The 19,718-nt window shown below is 45.8% G+C and overlaps 1 long non-coding RNA gene across 2 annotated transcripts; it reads left to right on the top strand.

The window, feature by feature from the left end:
- Positions 1-6,810: 6,810 nt before the first annotated feature.
- On the top strand, positions 6,811-18,829 carry LOC144179605 (uncharacterized). 2 transcript variants are annotated; one of them, XR_013324299.1, is made up of 5 exons: positions 6,811-7,326; positions 8,101-8,152; positions 12,044-12,194; positions 17,270-17,432; positions 18,003-18,829. It is a non-coding gene; the product is annotated as an uncharacterized LOC144179605 (long non-coding RNA). The 2 variants fall into 2 exon arrangements; XR_013324300.1 differs by lacking the exon at positions 8,101-8,152.
- The last annotated feature ends 889 nt before the right edge of the window (positions 18,830-19,718 follow it).

Raw genomic sequence — 19,718 nt, 5'->3', positions numbered from 1 at the left:
CGGTGCGGGTCCCCTTGTCCCGGTGAGTGAAGGTATGAGAGCCACGCCAGCAGGATGGAACGCGCGCATAAACACACCAAAAAAGGGGAGAGGAGCTAAGCCATTCATTAACCGAAATTCGAAGGTGTGGGAACCGTGAAAACCCAGTGCACGTGTTCTTTCTTCAACTGTGATATTTGAAATTTCTATCTCAGCTCTAAAAGACCGAAGGGACTTTCTTGATTGATTGATTTTAGGGTTTAACGCGCCGACGCAACGCAGGCGATGAGGCGCGCCGTAGTTGAGGGCTCCGGATTAATTTTGACCACCTGGGGATCTTTAACGTGCGCCGAAATCTCGTACACACGGGCGTTTTTGCTTTTCGCCTCCATCAGAAAAGCGGCCGCCGCGGCCGGGAATCGAACCCGCGACCTCGTGCTCAGCAGCGCAACGCCTTAGCCACTGAGCCACCGCGGCGGGTGAAGGGACTTTCTGTGCGCGCTCTGTAGTGTTCTTCACTCCTGTTTTTCGGTAACCACTGCACGAGTGTCTCATTCCCAGCCCTTAAAAAGGACACTGTAGTTAATTTATCATGCTCCTATTTTTGCTTAGACTGGCTCAAATAAACACACTTTCATTGTCCATCTGGTCAATAAAGCAAAATTCATTATATCAAGCCCGAAAAATAAACGTTGCATAGACATCTAGGTTTGTATAATACGATTTGAGACGCGAGAGGCTATTTCGGTTCCCACACAGTATTTTCGTACACAGTTGCTGCATTTCAGATCAATGCTTCACGAGCAGTAAAGGTCATCGAAGAGGGAAAGATTAGGAACAAGGGATTTTTCATCGCGAGGCCAAGGAAGGTCGAAGGCTCTCTGCCCTTCTGTTGAATAAAATGCGAGCGTGAATGGTTGTGGATTCGAGGTGCTGGTCTATTCGTGCGAGGAGGCGTCAATCTCAGAGTTTCAAAATGTTTATTCTTTGATTTCTTGTACGGGCTGAACAATTTTGCTTTTTACGAATAGATAGAGTAAGATAGAGAGCGCGAAAGAGTGAAGATCTTTGTTCAGGAGGAAATAATTGTGGTACAGCAAGGCCGGGTATAGATATTACTGGGAGCTCAAGGGTGGAATCAGAAGACTAGGGCACCACATACACCACCTCATTCCCTTGCCCTCTTAATCAGCCACTCACTGATCTTGACGTAACGAGCTGGTTAAAGCTGCCTCCCATGTCTCGAAGGAGTGGAATATGTTAAGCTTCAGTTCTGCTCCCCTGACCATGCCCTTGAACATGGCTAGGATACGGGCATCAGAGTGGATGTTTATCCGGTTTTAGCAGAGTTCATGTATGATGTTTCGACCGAACACCTTAACGCACATAGATTTGCAGATACTTGCGTAGGTTTTTCGGCACACAGGTTCTGACTCTCCAGCATTGAAACCTTGTTGTAGCCAGGGGGAAAGACCGTGTTCCGAGGCATAGTAGGAGGAGGAATAAATGTTTATTTTACGAGCTTTGGTGCTGCCGTTGCGGCAGCCGCCCGGTGGGGGACGTCCCGAGTACGGGAAGTCTTCGTTTTAACATGCATTCCAGGCCCTATTCCCTAGTATGCGCTGGGTCTCACGGTCCGGAATTTTCAGACAGGCCACCCAGTGCTCGTAAAAGGGGGGAGGTTGGGGGGGTAGACCTGCGGATTGTGGACACTTCCATACTTGAGGGTATACGGTGTTGGTAAGGGGTAGAACTTACAGGCGGCCGGGTATAGGGTCTGCTCCACATTCCGAGGTATATAGGCATAGGATGAGGATTCGTTCTTACCGTTTTTCGAAGAGGGCAGTGGGGTAGTCGTGGTCACAAGGAGCACGGTATATAACTTCGTGTGCATTTTGGTCAGTGCGTCATTCTCTTCCAGACCATTGTGTCCGGGTGTCCAGGTGAGGTTGCTATCTTTTGCATTGTGGATGGAAACATCTTAACGAAGCGCTTACGCAGTCGGCCTGAACAAAAAAGTGTAATGTTTTTACTTCCGCTCATCGGAGTGCCGAGAGGATGGCTCCAACTTCCACTTCTTCCTTCCTGTATGTTGGAGGGTCATGCACTCACAAAGGTTTCCGGAGTAGTCAAAAACATCAATGCAGCCTCGTGCTTTCGTACATCCCCGAGTCGGTGTATACTGTGGCATCATAATTTTGGAACTTTCCCCGGATGAACTTCATCCTGCCCTATCGTTTCTTCCTGTGTACAATTCGATCCATAGTCTTGGTACAGGAGAGTTTGTACGCGTAGTTGCTGCAAAGGTGACTGGTCTATCATGGCGGGCAGCAGTTTCTTTTAAAAAAAGGGGAGCGCGATGGGGTGGTGTCTGTCTTCTACACCAAGCCACCTCCCCCCATAAAAAGTTCGTTTTGCCATCCGCTTACTTGGTGCTGGCGGGGTGGTTTCTGCGATTTCTCAAAATGAATTAAACAGACACAAGTTAAGGACATATTCGTCGTTATTATCGCTAAACATCATGTTTAGGACGACTGCAAGGTGAGGCCTTTCCCACTGGCCTTCACCCGCTCCTGTGCTGCAGTCCATTCTCCATTTCAGTCCATCCCTCCATTGAGTAAATGGCCTTTCCCTTCTTCTAGACCCATCTATGCATGTTCATTCTGTTACACTGTTGGTCCAGCCGTTGTTTGTCTTACGTTCAAAATTGCGAGGTTGAGGGCTGCCTCATGCGCTGCCCTGATGATAGTGTTCCTATAACTTTCTTTATTACGGGTAAATTTGTGGAACCGCAAGGTCTGGAATATTCGCCTCATTATGAGTGCCTGCATGAGTCTTACCGGTTCTTATTCTTTTTTTTCTTGCTTTTTCCTTGGCTGGGCGTTTTGTTTGTTCGTTAAAGATTGATTAACTGGTTAAAGATTTTTTTGGCGGTTGTAAGTTGGGCACCACCGCTTGTCTCCAGAGCCACGATGAGCATTATTACGTAGGTGTTCTCTTGGAGGACATCCGTAATTATTTTTAGGGTAAATTTTAATTAGGCCGCGCGGCGCCATTTTTTTGTTTGCCAAACCGAGCTTGCGGCAGGGATAGAGCCCTGGGAATATAGCAAAGTATTTTAAAGACCTATGTGATGAGAGTCTATAGTGGGGTCTTTATATTAGTTCTGTTCTGCTTATAATATATGCCTTCCTTTATTTCTGAGAGACTAGCGTTCACCGTTTTCCCCGTGATTTTGTTAAGTCACCTAATGTAGGTGCCAGCAAAAGTTCCGGTGGAAACCACGCCCCACCCAGGCAGCACGGAAAGTCCGTTTCTTGACCGGCCATCCTATGGCTGTTCTCCGGCATGCTCGGCAAGAGGCAACGAATTGGCTGCCGTTGATAATAAAATGGACGATACGAATCCGGCTGCCGTCACCTTCGAACGTTTTCGGCAGCCAATGCTCATATGTTGGTCGCCTTTCACTGGTTTGCCGTAACCACGGTTTCTGCCCGGGGCGGGTTGCTTATAAATTCTCTGGTAAGTCACCCGCCGCCGAGGAACGGCGCTTGCTCCCGCAACATTGATCACAAGACGTGCGGCAAGCTTGCGGCTGCCGAGTACTCTTTTTTTCTTTGAAAGCCGCTCATCAAAAGATGAGCAGCACGTACACGTCTTCCGAGCGGCCAACCTCTTTTCGCCTGCCGGAGTATAAAAGATGAACGGCTATGATGCCGTAGCCGAGTACTCGTTTTTCCTATGGCAGTTAATGCTCAAAAGTCGACAAGAAAACGTCTGGCTCCCGATCGCATTAATCCAGTCGGAACCAAATCACGCTCCTGCTCTTCGAAAGGTGAACGGCTGATGTCTGTCACAGGTCTAGCACCACCCCTGCCCAATCACCGGAGTTCCGAAGGTCATGCGTGGGCTAGCGCTTATCCACCGAACACAGTGTGCTGTATATACATGTACACTCATGGACGAATGAATGAAAACACGAAAATATTAAACCGAATGCTCTAGAGGAAAGAATATGGATAGTGAATGCAAAACAATGGCTCGCTAGTAGTATATTTGGAAAGACACATTTTCAATCTTTGTTACTGTTATCAGAGTCCTTCAATGTTTTAGACTCTGCTGTTATATAGCGGCGCGATTATTTCACTTGCATGGAAAGAAATCGCGCTATTTGTGTGTTCCGGTTCATAATTTCGTGTTCGCGTTTCATTTGTCCATTATACGTTTTAGGCCATTCTTTAGACTTGAAACCAAAAATAAATGTCACTTTTTTGGACTAAAGAAGAAGTGCGCGTAAAACAACTCGTGCTTTGCGAGCCTGCATAGACACTGACCGCATTGGTACAGACGCTGACCTCATTGGTATTGCAATTTTTGATACAAGTTAAAAACGTAAGCTTTGTGACGAACCGCGACGCCGAGGATATTAAGGATCAATGCTCCGGGCGCACAACGCATATTACCTAGAGTAAAAAAGACCGCCCTTTTGGCGGTCTCTTGGCATTCTTTTTGCCTTGGGACGTCAAAATCACTGTACGCAGAACGTTTGTCAGCAAGTTTCCTTGCTCGTACAAGCGACCTAATGCTACTATGCGGAAATGTGTATTCTATAGAATGTGTATTTTGGAGCATTCATGGCGATAGCAGTAATTACATGCAACTGGCCCATGTCGTGCCATCAAGCAACCCTTTTCATTCGCCGTCTGTGTTGATGGAAAGAAGCAAAAATCGTATGTGCTATTGAACCAGCTCCAGGCTTTAGCACCTAAGTAGCAGTCAAGAAATGCACTAACATGGGCCCGAACAGTGGCGAAAGCTCGTGGCTTCCTGGACTGAGAAAATGACAGCAGCTATGTGCAAACAAATGTGCCGCTCAGCGGACGCTAAACATGACAGCAGATCTATGTACCGATAAGACCTCCCACTAAAAAAATTGCCGAAATTCAGGTTAGAGATAACGTTTTTTTTTGTTTTTTTTTTTCACGCGTCAAGAAAACGAGGATTTCACCAGCCGAAGCCATGATAGCAGTGTAAATATGAAGGCAACGATTCATTAATTAGACCACGTGGGCATCCTAAATTTTAGTTCCCTCATTGTTTCTGTGGAAGGCGAAGTGGTCCCAATCTTATCTTTACAACCCCTCAGACGTGACCAGTAAGAACGGTGCATAATTTGAGCGTATTTTGTTATAGCCCTGAAAAAAAATAAACTGTTACGTAAATTTCTGAGATTGGTTGATTTATTATTATGTGGCTTAACTCGCTGACGCTACAGATACGCAAGCGACGAGGCGCGCTGTAGTGGAGGGCTCCGGATTAATTTCGGTCACCTGGGAATCTTCAATGTGCGCCGAAATCTCGAACACACGGGCGTTTTTGTTTTTGGCCTTCATCAGAAGTGTAGTTGTATGACAGCGTCAGCAATGCAGTTTCAATGTTTGAGAAGAGCTAGCTCTTTATGTTTGATTTCTAATACTTTTGATTGACAGCATATAACTTCGTTTATACAAAACTAGCTTTAACCAAAGGTAATTGTTTAGAGGAACTCGTTCGTTTGGGGGTCTATTACCTAATATGCGCAATTACGGGGTGAGTAAGCTCTCACGCACCCACAAAAAGCCACAGCTAGCCGCCGCTGCAGCTACAACTGCCAACCGACCACTACAGAAATGACCCCGCCTGGGCTCCCCGAATGCTGCATGGGCCAGTTCCAGTTACTTCAGCATGACCTACGGAAACGTGAGGAAGCTTCAACATCGCTTTCGCCAACGACTACCTGCATGCGCATAAGACGAGACGAGTATCACCTCTCTGTCACTCTTGTAGTGTTCGTTAGGACATTGAACCTGCACTGTGTGCTGAAACTCAGCGTTAGCATAGGCTCACAGCCCTCGACTGCGTCTGCGACAAGGGCTGCGAAGGCCTTGCCTTTCTCCGTGACCGGCTTTGAGGAAATTCTGTGAACGTTTCACTGTGTGCGCGTTTGTGCGTCTTTCAGATTTGCGTTTCTAGAGTACTTATAGTGTCTGCGTGCGTTTTTCTGTGCTGGTGTATTCATTCCTTGTCGTCATTTTCATTCCGTATCATAAAGGTATTCCTCCCTCCCAGTTTTCCTCGCAGAAGTTACGAAGAAAACACCCGACAAAAAAAAAAAAAAAGAAATGCTAGTGAATAGTCCTGTGCGAGTACAGTAAAGACTCACATAAACGCTGTACCTTCTACGAGAAGTTATAGATTTACCAACCAAGTGGTTGAAAAAGCGTAAGGCTAGCGACACCTGCGACAAAGATTTCCCTCGGTAATGATTACGCACCCTGAAGTCTCAGATCACACCTTCAAATGATTAATGCAACATCACGATCTGCAAACGCGCGAGCCGAATGATTCAGGACTCCCGTGCAAGCCTGCGCTGAAGCAGGCCGAACGCCAAATTTTGTCCGAGCTGAAAAGCATTGTAAGGCACACGTGAATTTTTATTTGTCTGGTTATGACCGAGACAAGTCCACGAGACCGCGTACGGCGCAGGGAATCAGAGCCAGAGATAGCGGCAGCTAAGACAAGTCCGAGGTAAAATAAATAGCTAAGACAGGTGAAATGGAACATGCCGTCACTTCGATTCAAAGACTTTTACTCGCCATCATCATCCCCGTTCAAGGTTTTTTCAGGGCGCTGCCATGCGCCAAAAATACAGCCTGATTGGCTTAGATCTTCTGGACAAAACTGGCAGCCAATCGGAAAAGACCGAGAGCAAGAAGGCAGCGATCGGGAAAATTGCAATCAGGAGCCCATTAAACCTGAATTACTTGTGAACACAAAAAAGCAATAATAATTTTGAATGAATGATTCCTTAAAGATTGATTAATTTCGCAATGTTGTGTGATCACTTTGCATAAAAATACAAAAAGGGAACTCTGCTCTTTTGTTCGGCGCTGCAGTCGCTTCCGATCAGGATTCTATTTAAACTGAAATACTGGTGAACACCAAAAGCAATGACAATTTTGAATAAATGATTCTTTGAAGATTGAAAAATTTGGAAATGTTGTATGATCACTTTGAATTAAAATTTAAAGTCGTAACTCTGCTCATGTATTTGGCCGTTTCGGCGCTGCGGTCGTTTCCGATGCAATTTTTCCATCAAGTGGTGGCGGCGAGGTCGGCCGTGGTTGCGCGTTGTCCGTGTTGTTATTCATGTTTTTTGTGCGATATACCGTCGTAAAATGTGTTCGCCCTTTGTGGATAAAGCCTGCTTGCCACGTTGGAAACACGTGCGGTTAAGGATAAGCTGAAATACAGCGGCAAACGATCGAAGAACGGCGGCGTTTTCCTGTGCCCGGACAAAGAAGTTCGGTAAGTTCTTTTTTGCTGGACCTTTTGTAGCGCGACTAAGGTTCGGTGCCAGAAACGTGTTATTGGCTTGATTTCTCGTTTCCGCGTCAGTCTCACGCTGTGGTTCGCGCAAGCTAAATGCAATTTGCTGGCGCTGCTCGATATGTCTAGCGTTGCTGACGGACAGGTGGTGGGCGCAGCGGAGGGCCTTAGGAAGCTTGAAATAATTGCCGGTGCTCTTGATAACATCGTGAGGAATCGACGTGTTTTGTTTCGTATGCGGTTTTTATCGCATTAGGTCTGTTTCTATATGCGGCCGTTCGGTTTCACCGTGCTTTTGTTTTATTTCGATAGCTGTGCTACATTGAACAAAGCAAAATACAATGTGCGACTGCTCAACTTATCGGACGTCAAACTTCCCTTGAGAAAAATGAAAACCTTAAATAGTTTGAGAATCTTAACTTGGCAATAAAAGTGTTTTGATATTTTTTTTATCGTCTTGTTACTGGCTGAAAACTATTTGTTTTCTTCAAACGGTTTGTAGTTCAGGAGCACATAGGCGGAGTATATTTCACATTGCTGTAAACGCTATCTACGCTTACATAGCATTGGTTTTAAGCACCTTTCATCAATTCTGTGGTTAGGTCTTTTGACATAACTGTCTTGATAATAAAACAATCATTGAGTGAGTGTTCTTACTTCTCGGAATGTGTAGTGTACTGTGAGCTTTTAACTTTGGCAGGTAACGACGTTTGTGCTTATGTAACTTTTCTTTGCAACCTTTTCATTTAAAAGTGGCTGGAGCTTCAGGACGCGGGCTGTCTGGCAAGATGAAAAGCAATAACAGGTACGTACTGCATTTATGTTGCCGATATAGGAACCCAGAAATAGAAACTGGACCTATAAGTATGCGTTTGAGTGATGTGGGGCCTTTGCAGCAGGAATTATGCCCACCTAACTTGTGGGAGTTTGTTCTTGCATTAGTAGTAGGTAGCCCTTTCAGCGGTAGGATGCTCTGCATGTTTAGGACAGTTGAATTATGTTGAGCTTTTTTATACGTGCAGAAAGTGAATTCCTGTTTTATATTTCTTTTGCACACGATGTAGTGCCTGTGCAAACCAGGTTTTCTGGGTGAAGAGTCCTTCAACATCTGCTTGAGGCTGGGCAGCTGTTATGTCATAATGCTAGTAATGTGAGTAAGCACTAGATCTTGCAGGTGCAGTCCCAGTGCCGCAAGAAGTAATTGGAATGCTGGAGCTGGGGCCAAACTCGGGTCTGTGTAGCTGCACCAGCGGTAACTGACAGCAGCATATCATATACACATGCATATCGGCCACAATATCCCCTCTATACCTATGGACCCTTCTGTATTACCGTGTCACTGAGCATTATGCATTGGATGTTGGATGCCGCGCCAGTGGAGTGATGGTGCTCTCAGCAGACACTTCTGGCAGCATAGCCTGCATGCTTCCAGTGAATGTGAGCTAGTCAAGCTGAATCTCTCGCAGATACAGGAAGGCACTGTTCTTTTCTCTGAATACAGACTCCTGACATCCTTTCGCGCTACCTATGCACTGAATTTACATGGCTTCCTTGTCAGTGGTCAGTTAATCAGCCGGCTGTTTTGCGATGGGTTAAGCAAAATAAAATAAAAAAACAGTGGGGAGGTTATGCTGGGTGTGCGTGCAAGGTCCCAAAGTTATTTGTGAACTTGAGTTGTAAATTGATCTGTCAATTGAATTTCTTTCCCTTTTTTTGCATTCAAGCTCAGCCACCCCTTTCTCTGAAATAAGATCATGTCTATGCTACTGAGCTGCACTGTTGGTGGCACCTGGAGTGAGGCATCTTTATGCTTCATTTCTTTATGTCGACGGCATACTGTGACTGCTCAAAATGCTGTAAGCACAGTGCTTACATTATGCGCACAGGCTCAGTTGTGTGAGTTCAAATTCATTTCAACCAAATAACCTGCCGAGGTGGCTCAGTGGCAAGGCGTTGCGCTGCTGAGCACGAGGTCGCGGGTTCGATTTTCGGCTGCGGCGGCCGCTTTTCTGATGGAGGCGAAAAGCAAAAATGCCCGTGTGTGCAAGATTTCGGCGCACGTTAAAGATCCCCAGGTGGTCAAAATTAATCCGGAGCCCTCCACTACGGCACGCCTCATCGCCTGCGTTGCGTCGGCGTGTTAAACCCTACAATAAATCAATCATTTCAACCAAATAGATTTTTGTCGGAGCAAAACGAACCGTTGGGCTTTCTTTGCCATATTTTGTTTATTCTTGCTCATTAATTAAAAATATATTTTTTTTCATCTATATAAAATGGCTTTAGTGCCTCTAAATGTGTGCAGACAAACGTTTACATGCTGGGTTCTGTTTTTAAATGAGGCATAGCCACATGCTACTCAAGATCATGAGTTCGCTTTCTCGAATCGTAAGAATTGACAATTTAGATTCTTTCGGGCCAGTAAAGTGACTGCACATGTTGATAGGGTGGTAATTCTGGCGAGGCATCAACCGCCTGGTCATCATATTGAACATATATTTGGCTAGATAGTGTGCGAAGGATGTGAAAAAAACAAATTGTACGAAACAATGTAAATTAGGTGCAGTCAAAAGTTTTGTTCTTTGCACTATAGGGTAATGTTAGTACCTAAGCAGCATTTACTGTATTCACAAGCTTGAGACACTGACAGCATAATGCACCCGCAGCTAGGCTCAGTGGCTAAGGTGTGGTGCTGAGCCCATATATGCTGGTTTGATCTTGGCCGCGGTGGCTGCTTTTCTGATGGAGGCGAAAAGCGAAAACACCCTTGTCTCGAGATTCAGCATAAGTTAGTTTCCCAGGTGCTCAAAATTAATCCGGAGCCCTCCACTACTGCACGCCTCATAGCCCATGTGCAGCTTCAGCGTGTTAAACCCTGCAATCAGTCAACCCGACGGCGTAACGTAATCACGTGATTTTTATCAGAGCCTTTTGGTGGGATGAGGGGGCAAACGTCGATAGCCCTGGCAAATAAAATGCATCAATGGTACGGATAGGTAGATGATGATGATGATTGATTGATTGGGGGGTTTAACGTGTTGACGCAACGCCGGCAATAAGGCGCGCCGCAGTGGAGGGCTCCGGATTAATTTTGGCCACCTGGGGATCTTTAACGTGCGCCGAAATCTCGTACACGCGTGCGTTTTTGCTTTTCGCCTCCATCAGAAAAGCGGCCGCAGCAGCCGGGAATCGAACCCGCAACCTCGTGCTCAGCAGCGCAATGCCTTAGCCACTTAGCCACTGCGGCAGGTACGGATGGGTAGGTTTACCTAAAGTAGCCCATGCTGACTTGTGCTCCTGCATGGTCTACTATAGGTAGATGTTGGGGCAGCAAGGCAGTGCTCCCTAATGATTTGGCCGCAACCCCCTGTGTACCAAGCAGGGGTACCTGAAACAGTCCATCATTTTTTAATACCTCAAAAGCTTCTCTCATTGGTGATCGGGCACAAATAAGATTTCATTTCGTTGTTGCTTATAGTCTTGCTCTTCTGATCAAGATCGGTTTAAAAAAAGCACAGAGAACATAGTGTATGCTAATTTTGAATTTTGCCCTTCCAATAATAATGCCAAAGACAACCCCGTACCGTGTTTACTGAATTGTAATGTGACCACGATTGTAGCGTGAGGGGTGACTTCATCGCATAAAAAAGAAAAATTAAAACCACTAAAGTAACTCAAAGGGTAACTTTCTGTTGTGCCAAAAAAAAAAAAAAGAAGAGCCGCCAAAGTACTCACGTGAGGCCAGTGGAATTATGGAAAAGCACATTTATTTTTCAAACACTTGGGCTAGGCGCCCACCTTTGACACTTATAACTTCGCAGGAAGCCCATCTGTCGAGCGATATCAGTTGTTTTGAGCTGTATCAGCTCAACACTGACCGCCAAAAGGCGGTTACACTGTTTGGTGACGAAATCAGCAACACCCTTTTGTAATTCGACGTGGCAGCTGTAGCAAGGCCCTCGGAAACTTTTTGGGCAGGGTTCACATGTAAAAAGGCGCTCCCGCAGTAGCTGCCATCCACAGACGGTCGATGTTGACTCTTCGGGGAGCTGCCGAATTCCCGATTTCTTGAGCCATTAAAATAGCATGGGTCATACTGAGTGCAACACGTTGCCGTAACAAGGGGAGCTGAAGCGGTGTTGAAACACTTCAGGGCAATGAAAGTTACCTATGCCTCAATACTAAAGTACGGCGCGAAAACAAAGGAAAAAAGTTGCGCACGCTGTCAACCACCACAGAAAAAAAGCAAGGAAACGAAAAAAGTTGGTCTTAGCTTGTAGTGGACCCGAACAACTCTGACACATCTTGCTGACATAGATTGCGAAATGGTCAGAACTGTAGCCATTGATGACAAATGGGTGCATCATTGCAATTTTAGGCAGATTGTAACGCGAGGGTTGACTTCAGATTGCAAAAAGAAAACGTGTTATAATCGACTAAATACAGTAACATTCGTATTTGTATTTAACTATTTAAATTCAATTTAAGAAATGTATGATATTTGTTCACCTCCTCTATTGTTTTGATTGTTCAGCATACTTGATCATGACAGCATCATGTGACGTTTTGAGACTGCCTAGAGATGAATGAACTCATGTTGCTCATGGCAATTTGCTGAAGCAAAAACTAGGGAAATTTTGACGCATCAGTTTGGTAGGCGCCCTGACTATAGACCACAATTTTACAACCTTCTCAGGGTGGCGCCATTTGCCCGGGATTGGTGTGGAGCTGTGCAGGCATTTCTCGGGGGACAGCGGGAGCAGCCACGGCCCCAGCCACATGCCACCAGCCGCATTGGACTGCGCATCGTGTGGCCGATTCGGACACCTAATCTGATTTGAAAATTGGTAAGTTCATATTCAACAGTTTGCAACCCACAGTTTACAGTGCAGTAGAAAGTGGGTTAAAGGCGAGTGAAAGCTAGTTGCATGCGAGGATTGCGTATGCTGTACACAGGCTGCAAATGGACCATGCTTTGCGTCGTTCTCACCAATATCGCGGTTTGTGGAGCTATATTTCTCTGTGCCACACTTTTTCCAGTCAATTGCTGCACCCGACTCCTATACCCTACGAATTAGCTGTGCGTCTCACCGTCCCCGCAGAGCTGAGCTGTAGCATTAGAAAAGGGTTGATTTTTGTTTGTTTCTCGTCTATAAAATGAACACTGCTAACCTGTAGCGAACAGAAATTAGCGATAGATAATGGGATTGGAATCAATAACTGGGCTCTAAAAACAGCATACGACAGCGCGTATTGTTGCAAAGGTGCTACATTCAAATATGTTCAATTTGGCGTGATAATCTATTTGCGGAAGCACTCAGGGACCCCCAAAATCTTAGTTATGGTTTTTAATGCATAACGATCTTGTGTTTGTTATTTTTTTATGTACTCAACAACTGTGCAGTAACGCTCAAACAAGCAGCCTTTGCACATTTTCACCCAAGGCATGCCGACCTGCATGCTGGAGGAAAAAAAAAGTCTGAAAAATGTGGGTACAGCTGTTATATTCAAGAGGACTGCCATGACAAAATATACCACTCAGAGGCCATGAATCTGATAAGACAACATGCAACACGGGGCATTTGCAGCCTGTGCACAGCATGGGCAAACCCGCCGTGCAGTTAGTTCTCGCTCACCATGAGTGCGCTCTCTAGTGCACTGTTAAACTGTAGGGTGCTGACTCGTTGAATAAAATTGTACTTGCCAAAACCTTGGTGCTGAGACAAATCGTCTGGAATGCAATTGAGTAAGCACTGTTTGATGGTAATGGCACTATCTAAGCTCATCGGTGCTTTATTTTTAGAAAGTTCATAGCATTATCGAAAACCGTGAAAGATGCAGCTTCTCGCACAAGTTCACGATGTGTGCTCTTAAATCGAGTCTGCGCTTAAAAACTTCCTTACTTGGGGGCAGCTGGATGAAACATAAATTATAATCATACAAAGAACTAAATATTGCCAATGTAAATTCAACAGAAATTCGTCTTTATTGTCTCCTAAGCAGCATTTATGTATGCTTCCTCAGAAACTTCACTGCAGCAACCAAGCACAAGTTCAGAAGTTCTTGTACTGTATAGACAAGGCTTGCTCAGTTTTTTTAGTATCCTGTGCAAGTTTCTAACCTCTGTTGTTGGCTAGAAGCTTACTGTGTTAATAACCGTGGAAAAGAACAAGCTGACAATGTTCCTGTCAGTGCTGCGGCAGTAGCTCAAGAGGCAGCGGCTTTTTTGCCATTCACTATGCCAATGTGGAAAAAGCCATGTGTGCATTTCTCCTGGCAGGTCCCTGGAGACAGGGGTGCCTGAAGTAATGAATCAGTGCTGAGTTTGATAACGTTAAGCAATTACCACAATGCATTCCTCAATCAAGAGCTTCTAAGATGTCGAGGTAGGTATCGGTTTGTAAAGGTTCAGTTAAGATAGTAGGAAATTGTAGTGCATTTTCTTGCACGAAACGAAAAAAGTATTTTTAGATGTGATGACATTTCTCAGATTTTGCTCTAGGAGCTTGTAGGCATTTTGCTTGCACACGGTGGTGCGTGCATGCTTCCCAGCTTTGGGCTAGTGCATGGGCCGCCGCTATCCTGTGAGCACCGCAGCAAAGACATAAATATTGCCGTTTTTTTTTCTTTTTTTTTTCCCTATTGCGAACACAGTACACTGCTAACCTTTAAATGAAGGTTGCAAAGCTTCCTTAGAAAGCTAATATAAAAAAAGAAACATTCAAGGAAGCCATTTCTGCAGTACAAATAAACCGCTGTTTTGAAAGCAGTAAAGATGAGGCTGAGTGAAACACTGCGGCAAATAGTTTGTTCTTCGCAAAACAGTATTTCTGGTAGAGAAGTTCAGAATGCAGCCTGGCTGTAATTTTAGATAAGTCGTAGTTATTAAGAAAGAAGCCGTGGCTTTCTACAGTGCTGTGAACCTCTTATAAATAAGTCGTCAGTGAGCTTGGAAAGTGCTGTACGGCTAAACAGTGAGAAGTCAAATGCATTCACGCATTTTTTTTTTGGCAGAAAATAGTTTTTCTACCTTTAGTTGTAAGACAACCGCTGGTGGCTTTAGTGAGCAACTACTGATGCCCCCTCCTCAACCCCCCTACACACACATACGCACCTTTTTTTGGCATCTTTCTTTGTCAACTACGACTGCACGCTGCAATTTCTGTGGCTGCCAAGCTTGTGCGAGCGTACTGAGTTTGTCCCCTGCCATTTCCGTGGCCTCAACAATATTGGGGCAGCAGAGTTTTACAATCTAGGCAACTGACCATTCATAGCCGTAGTGCAAAAAATTGGGCCTGTTTGTTTCTTATTGCGTGTGCTTTTTTTTTTTTTTTGAGGTTCAACACTGCGAGGACACCTATGCGCAGAATTTTGCGGCGTGTGCTTCTTGCAATATCCTTGCTTTATTACACAAGACTAAAGAGGAAATGCGGTACTATGTCGTAATTGAGACAACTGAAATAAAGCCAACGGTTTGTAGGCTGTAAAAAGTGCAATAATATAAGTACGAGGTCCAGGTTTTGTATTTTCATGATAGAAGCATTCCTTTCCCGTCATTCGCACAAACATTTTTACTCAGTGGCTGCTATGAGGCTTTTTGATCTTAGTGATTATTCGAATAAATGCTAATGTACGGCAGCGCGGCTGAGATGCACTGCTTTAATTTGATAAAGTTACAGGTGGGGAAATGTAGTATGCCAAGATCCTTGTAGAAATAAAAAAGTTGTTTAATTTTAAATTTAAAAATACAAGCAAATAGAGCACTGCCCTCTTCTCAAAAACCGGAAATCTGCTGCTCACTTTCTCACTGACCCCGATGTCATGTGGTGGGACAAATGAGGGCGGCAAAAAATACGTCCTGGAAGTTTTAAGCCCAGGGTGGCCTGACCTGGAAAGCTCCTTTCCGCGCTTCGTGACGCTGTCGTTCGGTGGTACTGTGCCGGAAAGTAGGAGAGGACAAGCAGCCACACGAGACTAGCAAAGTGACGTGCCTGCTGCTGCGTCGATGGGTGTTGCTATGTCTCTTTGTCTGAACTCTGTACCATCTTTACCTCTCTTTAGTTTAGTGTGAAGCCATGTTCAGCGCTGCCTTGCTATTGAGGTTTCATGTGAACGTCACTTGTGGGTTCAAAGAAAGGTTAAAGAAACAGCTGCATATTCTGGTAAAAAAAACCTTATAGAACGCTCGCAGCAAAAAAACAAAACGCGGGATTAGAACCACTGACTTCCAAACAGTACTCCAGCTTCTTACCTCTCGACCATATACACAAGCTGTGAGGCTTGCAAAAATTGAGCAGTGTCTGTTTCTTGTCATGTTTGTGAAATTCTGGCAGTGAGAATGCTTGTGTCTCACGCACCAATCTTGCAGACAACCCCCATCTTGCTAATACTAGAAGCAATGTAGCTAGAGCTTCCATATTTACCTCATAACAAGCATCACCCGATCGCAATCTCTCCGACGCAAGCAAAGGTAGTGAAGTACAGAATGTGCCACACAGAATTATATCTGTCTCCAAGGGATAATAGCTTGCCAACAAAAACAGTTTGGTTCAATTTGTCTCAAGGCAGCCAATCACCGCTAGAGAAAAAAATGTTGCTGTTTTTCGGTGAACGAAACAGCATTTCCCAGTGCTAAAACATGTCCCCAGACATAGAGACGGACTGATAACCTGGAAGCTGCCGTCCACTTTTGCTATGCTCCCTGACCACGCCTCCTCTACCATCGATGCCAATATCTGCCGTGAATAGACATCAGCATACGGCGTGCGAATGAACGAGTTCGCGTGTATTTCGGCGACGCGCGCTGACGCCAGGCGATATCAACAGTGGTGCATCGTAACACGCCATGGAAAGGCACACGTGCTCGAAGCGGAGCCATAGTGCGGCTCTGTTACTGTCTCTATAGATTTTTGTATTCTTTGAGCCCACGGTTAAGCTTTTATGCTTACTTTAAAGAAAACAAGCAGTAAGGCAACATTTAGGCTCGTTTGGTCAAAATAATGGTATATACACACTTTCAAGCTGAGCCAACTGTAGGGCCACCGCTCTTTGTCGTCATATCCGGAGGCCTCAAGTGTGACGTTGCCAGTACTGCATGTGCTTGTATTTTTAGACTAAAAAATAGAATAACTTTCTCATATCTGCGCCGCTTTGATCATTCTTTTTGCGCATGTAGAATTTTTTTCATAGAATGTGGACTTCAAAAACATTATGAACAAAATTGAGGCGTGGCTTTGCTATTGCAAACAGCAGTGACCAGTGGAGCTGAGGGGAAGCCTCAGAAAATGGTACACCTTCCTAGTCTACCTCGACAACGCCGTAGTATTTACCCGGAACTGCGACGAGCAACTTAAACATGAGCGCGGCCCGACAAAGCGCGTTCCGAGCGGGAAACTAATGTCCCGGGGTTTTTCATCCCGGCGGACTCACCATCGAAGTAGTCCGCTGCGGGAAACAAGGTGCAGACCCGCGAAAACGATCTGGAGGCGAGAAAAGGCGTGGCCTTGCTGTCGCAAACAGCCTCGCGAAAGTTATGCGCGGAATGCTGATGTCATTGCTAACGTCATACCATGTGCGCTCGGCAAGGCTAAACCTTTTGCACGAGGACCCTTGTACGTGCACCGGTCCTCGTCTCCACTCCTCCCTCCTCCCCCTCGCAAACTCGTCTGCCGGACTGTGTGCTGTAGCGCCCTGGTAACATCCCTCCGAGGAGCACAAGCTTGACAGCTCTGCTGTTAAAAAGAAAAGGCCAGAGCTCTGTGCCGTGCCATAACCAAAAGGCAGCAGAACTGATTGTGTTATCTACGACAACAAATTGTTTGCTTTCTCATGTGCTCACGTTAAAGGTATGCTTTTGCGTCATATGTTCAGCCTCGATGCATTCAACTTACAAGTGTATTTCAAATTTCCTTTCTCCTGTTAGGCCCAGTACTTCTGCCACATGGGTGGCTACGGCTTCAAGGCGGGGCCCGCACGGTGTTGGGCATGGTGATTGGGCAGCCAGTGGCATTGTCCTGCAGCTGGGCAGGGTCCAAGGGGGTGAAAGAGGCCTTCTACGAGCTAGACAACATTGTCTCTTGTTCTTGGTAAGCTGCCCTGATTTTATTTTATGCACAAGGAATTCATTATAATATTTTCAGGGGCTACTTTATTTCAGGGTATTTGTTCGACCATTAGAGCTTATTTTTAATGTTCTTGTTTACAGGAATGAATACGGATACTGTTTGGTAATGCGTAATAAATATTGGCTCTCTGGAATAGTTGTACGTTGTGAAAACTAGAGGCATTGCATTAAGCAAGCTTGTAATACTTTTTTTTTTCACCCGTCGCGGTGGCTTAGTGGCTAAGGCGTTGTGCTGCTGTGCTGAAGGTCACAGGTTCGATCCTAGCTGCGGCGGCCGTTTTTCTGACGGAGGCGAAAAACAAAGACGCCCGTGTGTTGAGATTTCGGCACATGTGAAAGATCCCCAGGTGGTCGAAATTAATCCGGAGCCCTCTGCTACGGCGCACCTCATAACCTGCGTAGTTTCGGCGTGTTAAACCTCATAATCAATCAATCAACTGAATTTTTTTTTTCAGGAAGGGCATTGCTAAGCCTGTGGACATTTTTACAGTGCAGTATGTTACTTATTTGTCTGTTTTCAATTTTGTTTCAGTGTCAATACAGCCCAGGTACCCCGACGCAAACAAGGTCGCTGTGGCAGCTGTTATTAAGAAACGGCTATACTCCGCCGGTGACTGGGATGGCGGCCGCACGAAGCGGAAGACACTGGACAGTATGAACTGAGCAAAATAACGAACCGGAAGACACTGGACAGCATGAACTGAGCAAAATAAATTAAGTCGAAAAACCTAATCACCACAGACTTTGTAAATCACTACATTTGTCCCTGAAAGGGCAAACAGTGCTCTTTAAAAGGGCACAAATGCTTATGCATGCATTACGAATTTACAGCATGTCCCGTTTTTAGGAACCCATGTGCGCAATTCGAACTGAAAGCTGCTGGGGTTGGACAGCCGGGATGTAAATGGCAGAATGTCTACTATGGTTGAACAGCTAGTATATACCTAAAGTTGAACAGCCAGGCACCAGCCGCTCACCAGGGAAGGCTGACTGGCCGTACTTCGGCAAAAGCTTATGGGCCATTGATTAGACACATTTCAACGGCCGACCATCGGCATAAGGTCAACAGTTGACCTCCTGCAAAAGTTTAACAGCCGGCCTCGGGCAATGGTTCATCAGCCAGCCTCCGGCAAAAGGTAATGGCTGATCTCCGGCAAAGCTGTACGGCCGGAGACCGTTGTGGACCCCTCTGCAGTGAATTGGTAAAAGGAGAGTGGCCATTGGGTGTACAGCAGTTAACTTTAAACACACGGCAGAGGCCCACCTTTGAGTGCGCGCTTTACACTTTGACTGGAGAAAGGCCGGGCAGAAATTACCTGGCTGAAGTTCTTCGGCTGATTTTAAGCCGTACAGGCTTGTGCTGCTTGGGCAGTGGCTCAGTGGGTAAAGCGTTGCACTGCTAATCCCAAGCATGTGGGTTCGATTCCCGTTGGCGGAGCCCGTTTTCACAATAACTAAATTGTGTCGAGATATCAGCTCACGTTAAAGTTCTTGTGGTGGTGTAAATCATTCCGGAGGCTTCGATAACAGCGCGCTTCGTCTCCTACGTGTAGCTTGGGTGGATGAATAAGCGGAAATTTATATTTTCTGATCTGCTGGCGGAAAGGCGGTTCGGTGTGCTCACGTAAGTTTGCGGCACTGCTGGCGATCGTGCCTGCTGAGCATCCTACCCCCGAATCGGCATAGAACAATGTTCACCGCGCAGGCGCCGCACCTGCTGAAAACTCGTGTCCTTACCTTCGTATCTGCCGCTGTAGCATTGTCCGCCTCTCCAAACTTGAGTGTTGCGCCACATTACATTTCGGAGTAGCCCTCGAATCTTGCTGCTTCAGTCGCAGCTTCCGTTTGGCAGCGGTGACGTATTTCTGTGGACGCCTGATGAGCACGGCTGATAGCGGACGGCAAGGAATCAGGGATAAATAAAAAATGAGCCTAATAATGATATCACGTTCAAACGCTCCCATGCGTCGACGTCCAAAGAAGTCCTACCGTGACTAGATATGTCCAGCATTACAATTCAAATCAGTTTTGGCCTAGGTTCTTTGAAGCAACATGCTTGGTATCCGATATTTTCGTTGGCTGGGCATTATCGATATCTTCGTAATCGGGATACCCCACTTCTGGTATGTTTTCGGCTGTAAGATGTGTCAGATAAGCCTACCAGCCAGGCTTGGTATCGTAAAAATCACTAGCCGAGGCATACGTAGTGGATGAACAGCCTCCGCATCACCTGAGACGCTCAAACTCG

The sequence above is a fragment of the Haemaphysalis longicornis genome, unplaced genomic scaffold, assembly GCF_048455015.1.
Source record: "Haemaphysalis longicornis isolate Haplotype H1 unplaced genomic scaffold, Haemaphysalis longicornis Haplotype H1 scaffold_4, whole genome shotgun sequence".
Taxonomy (NCBI): Eukaryota; Metazoa; Arthropoda; class Arachnida; order Ixodida; family Ixodidae; genus Haemaphysalis; species Haemaphysalis longicornis.
This window is presented reverse-complemented; position numbering and strand designations above follow the sequence as displayed.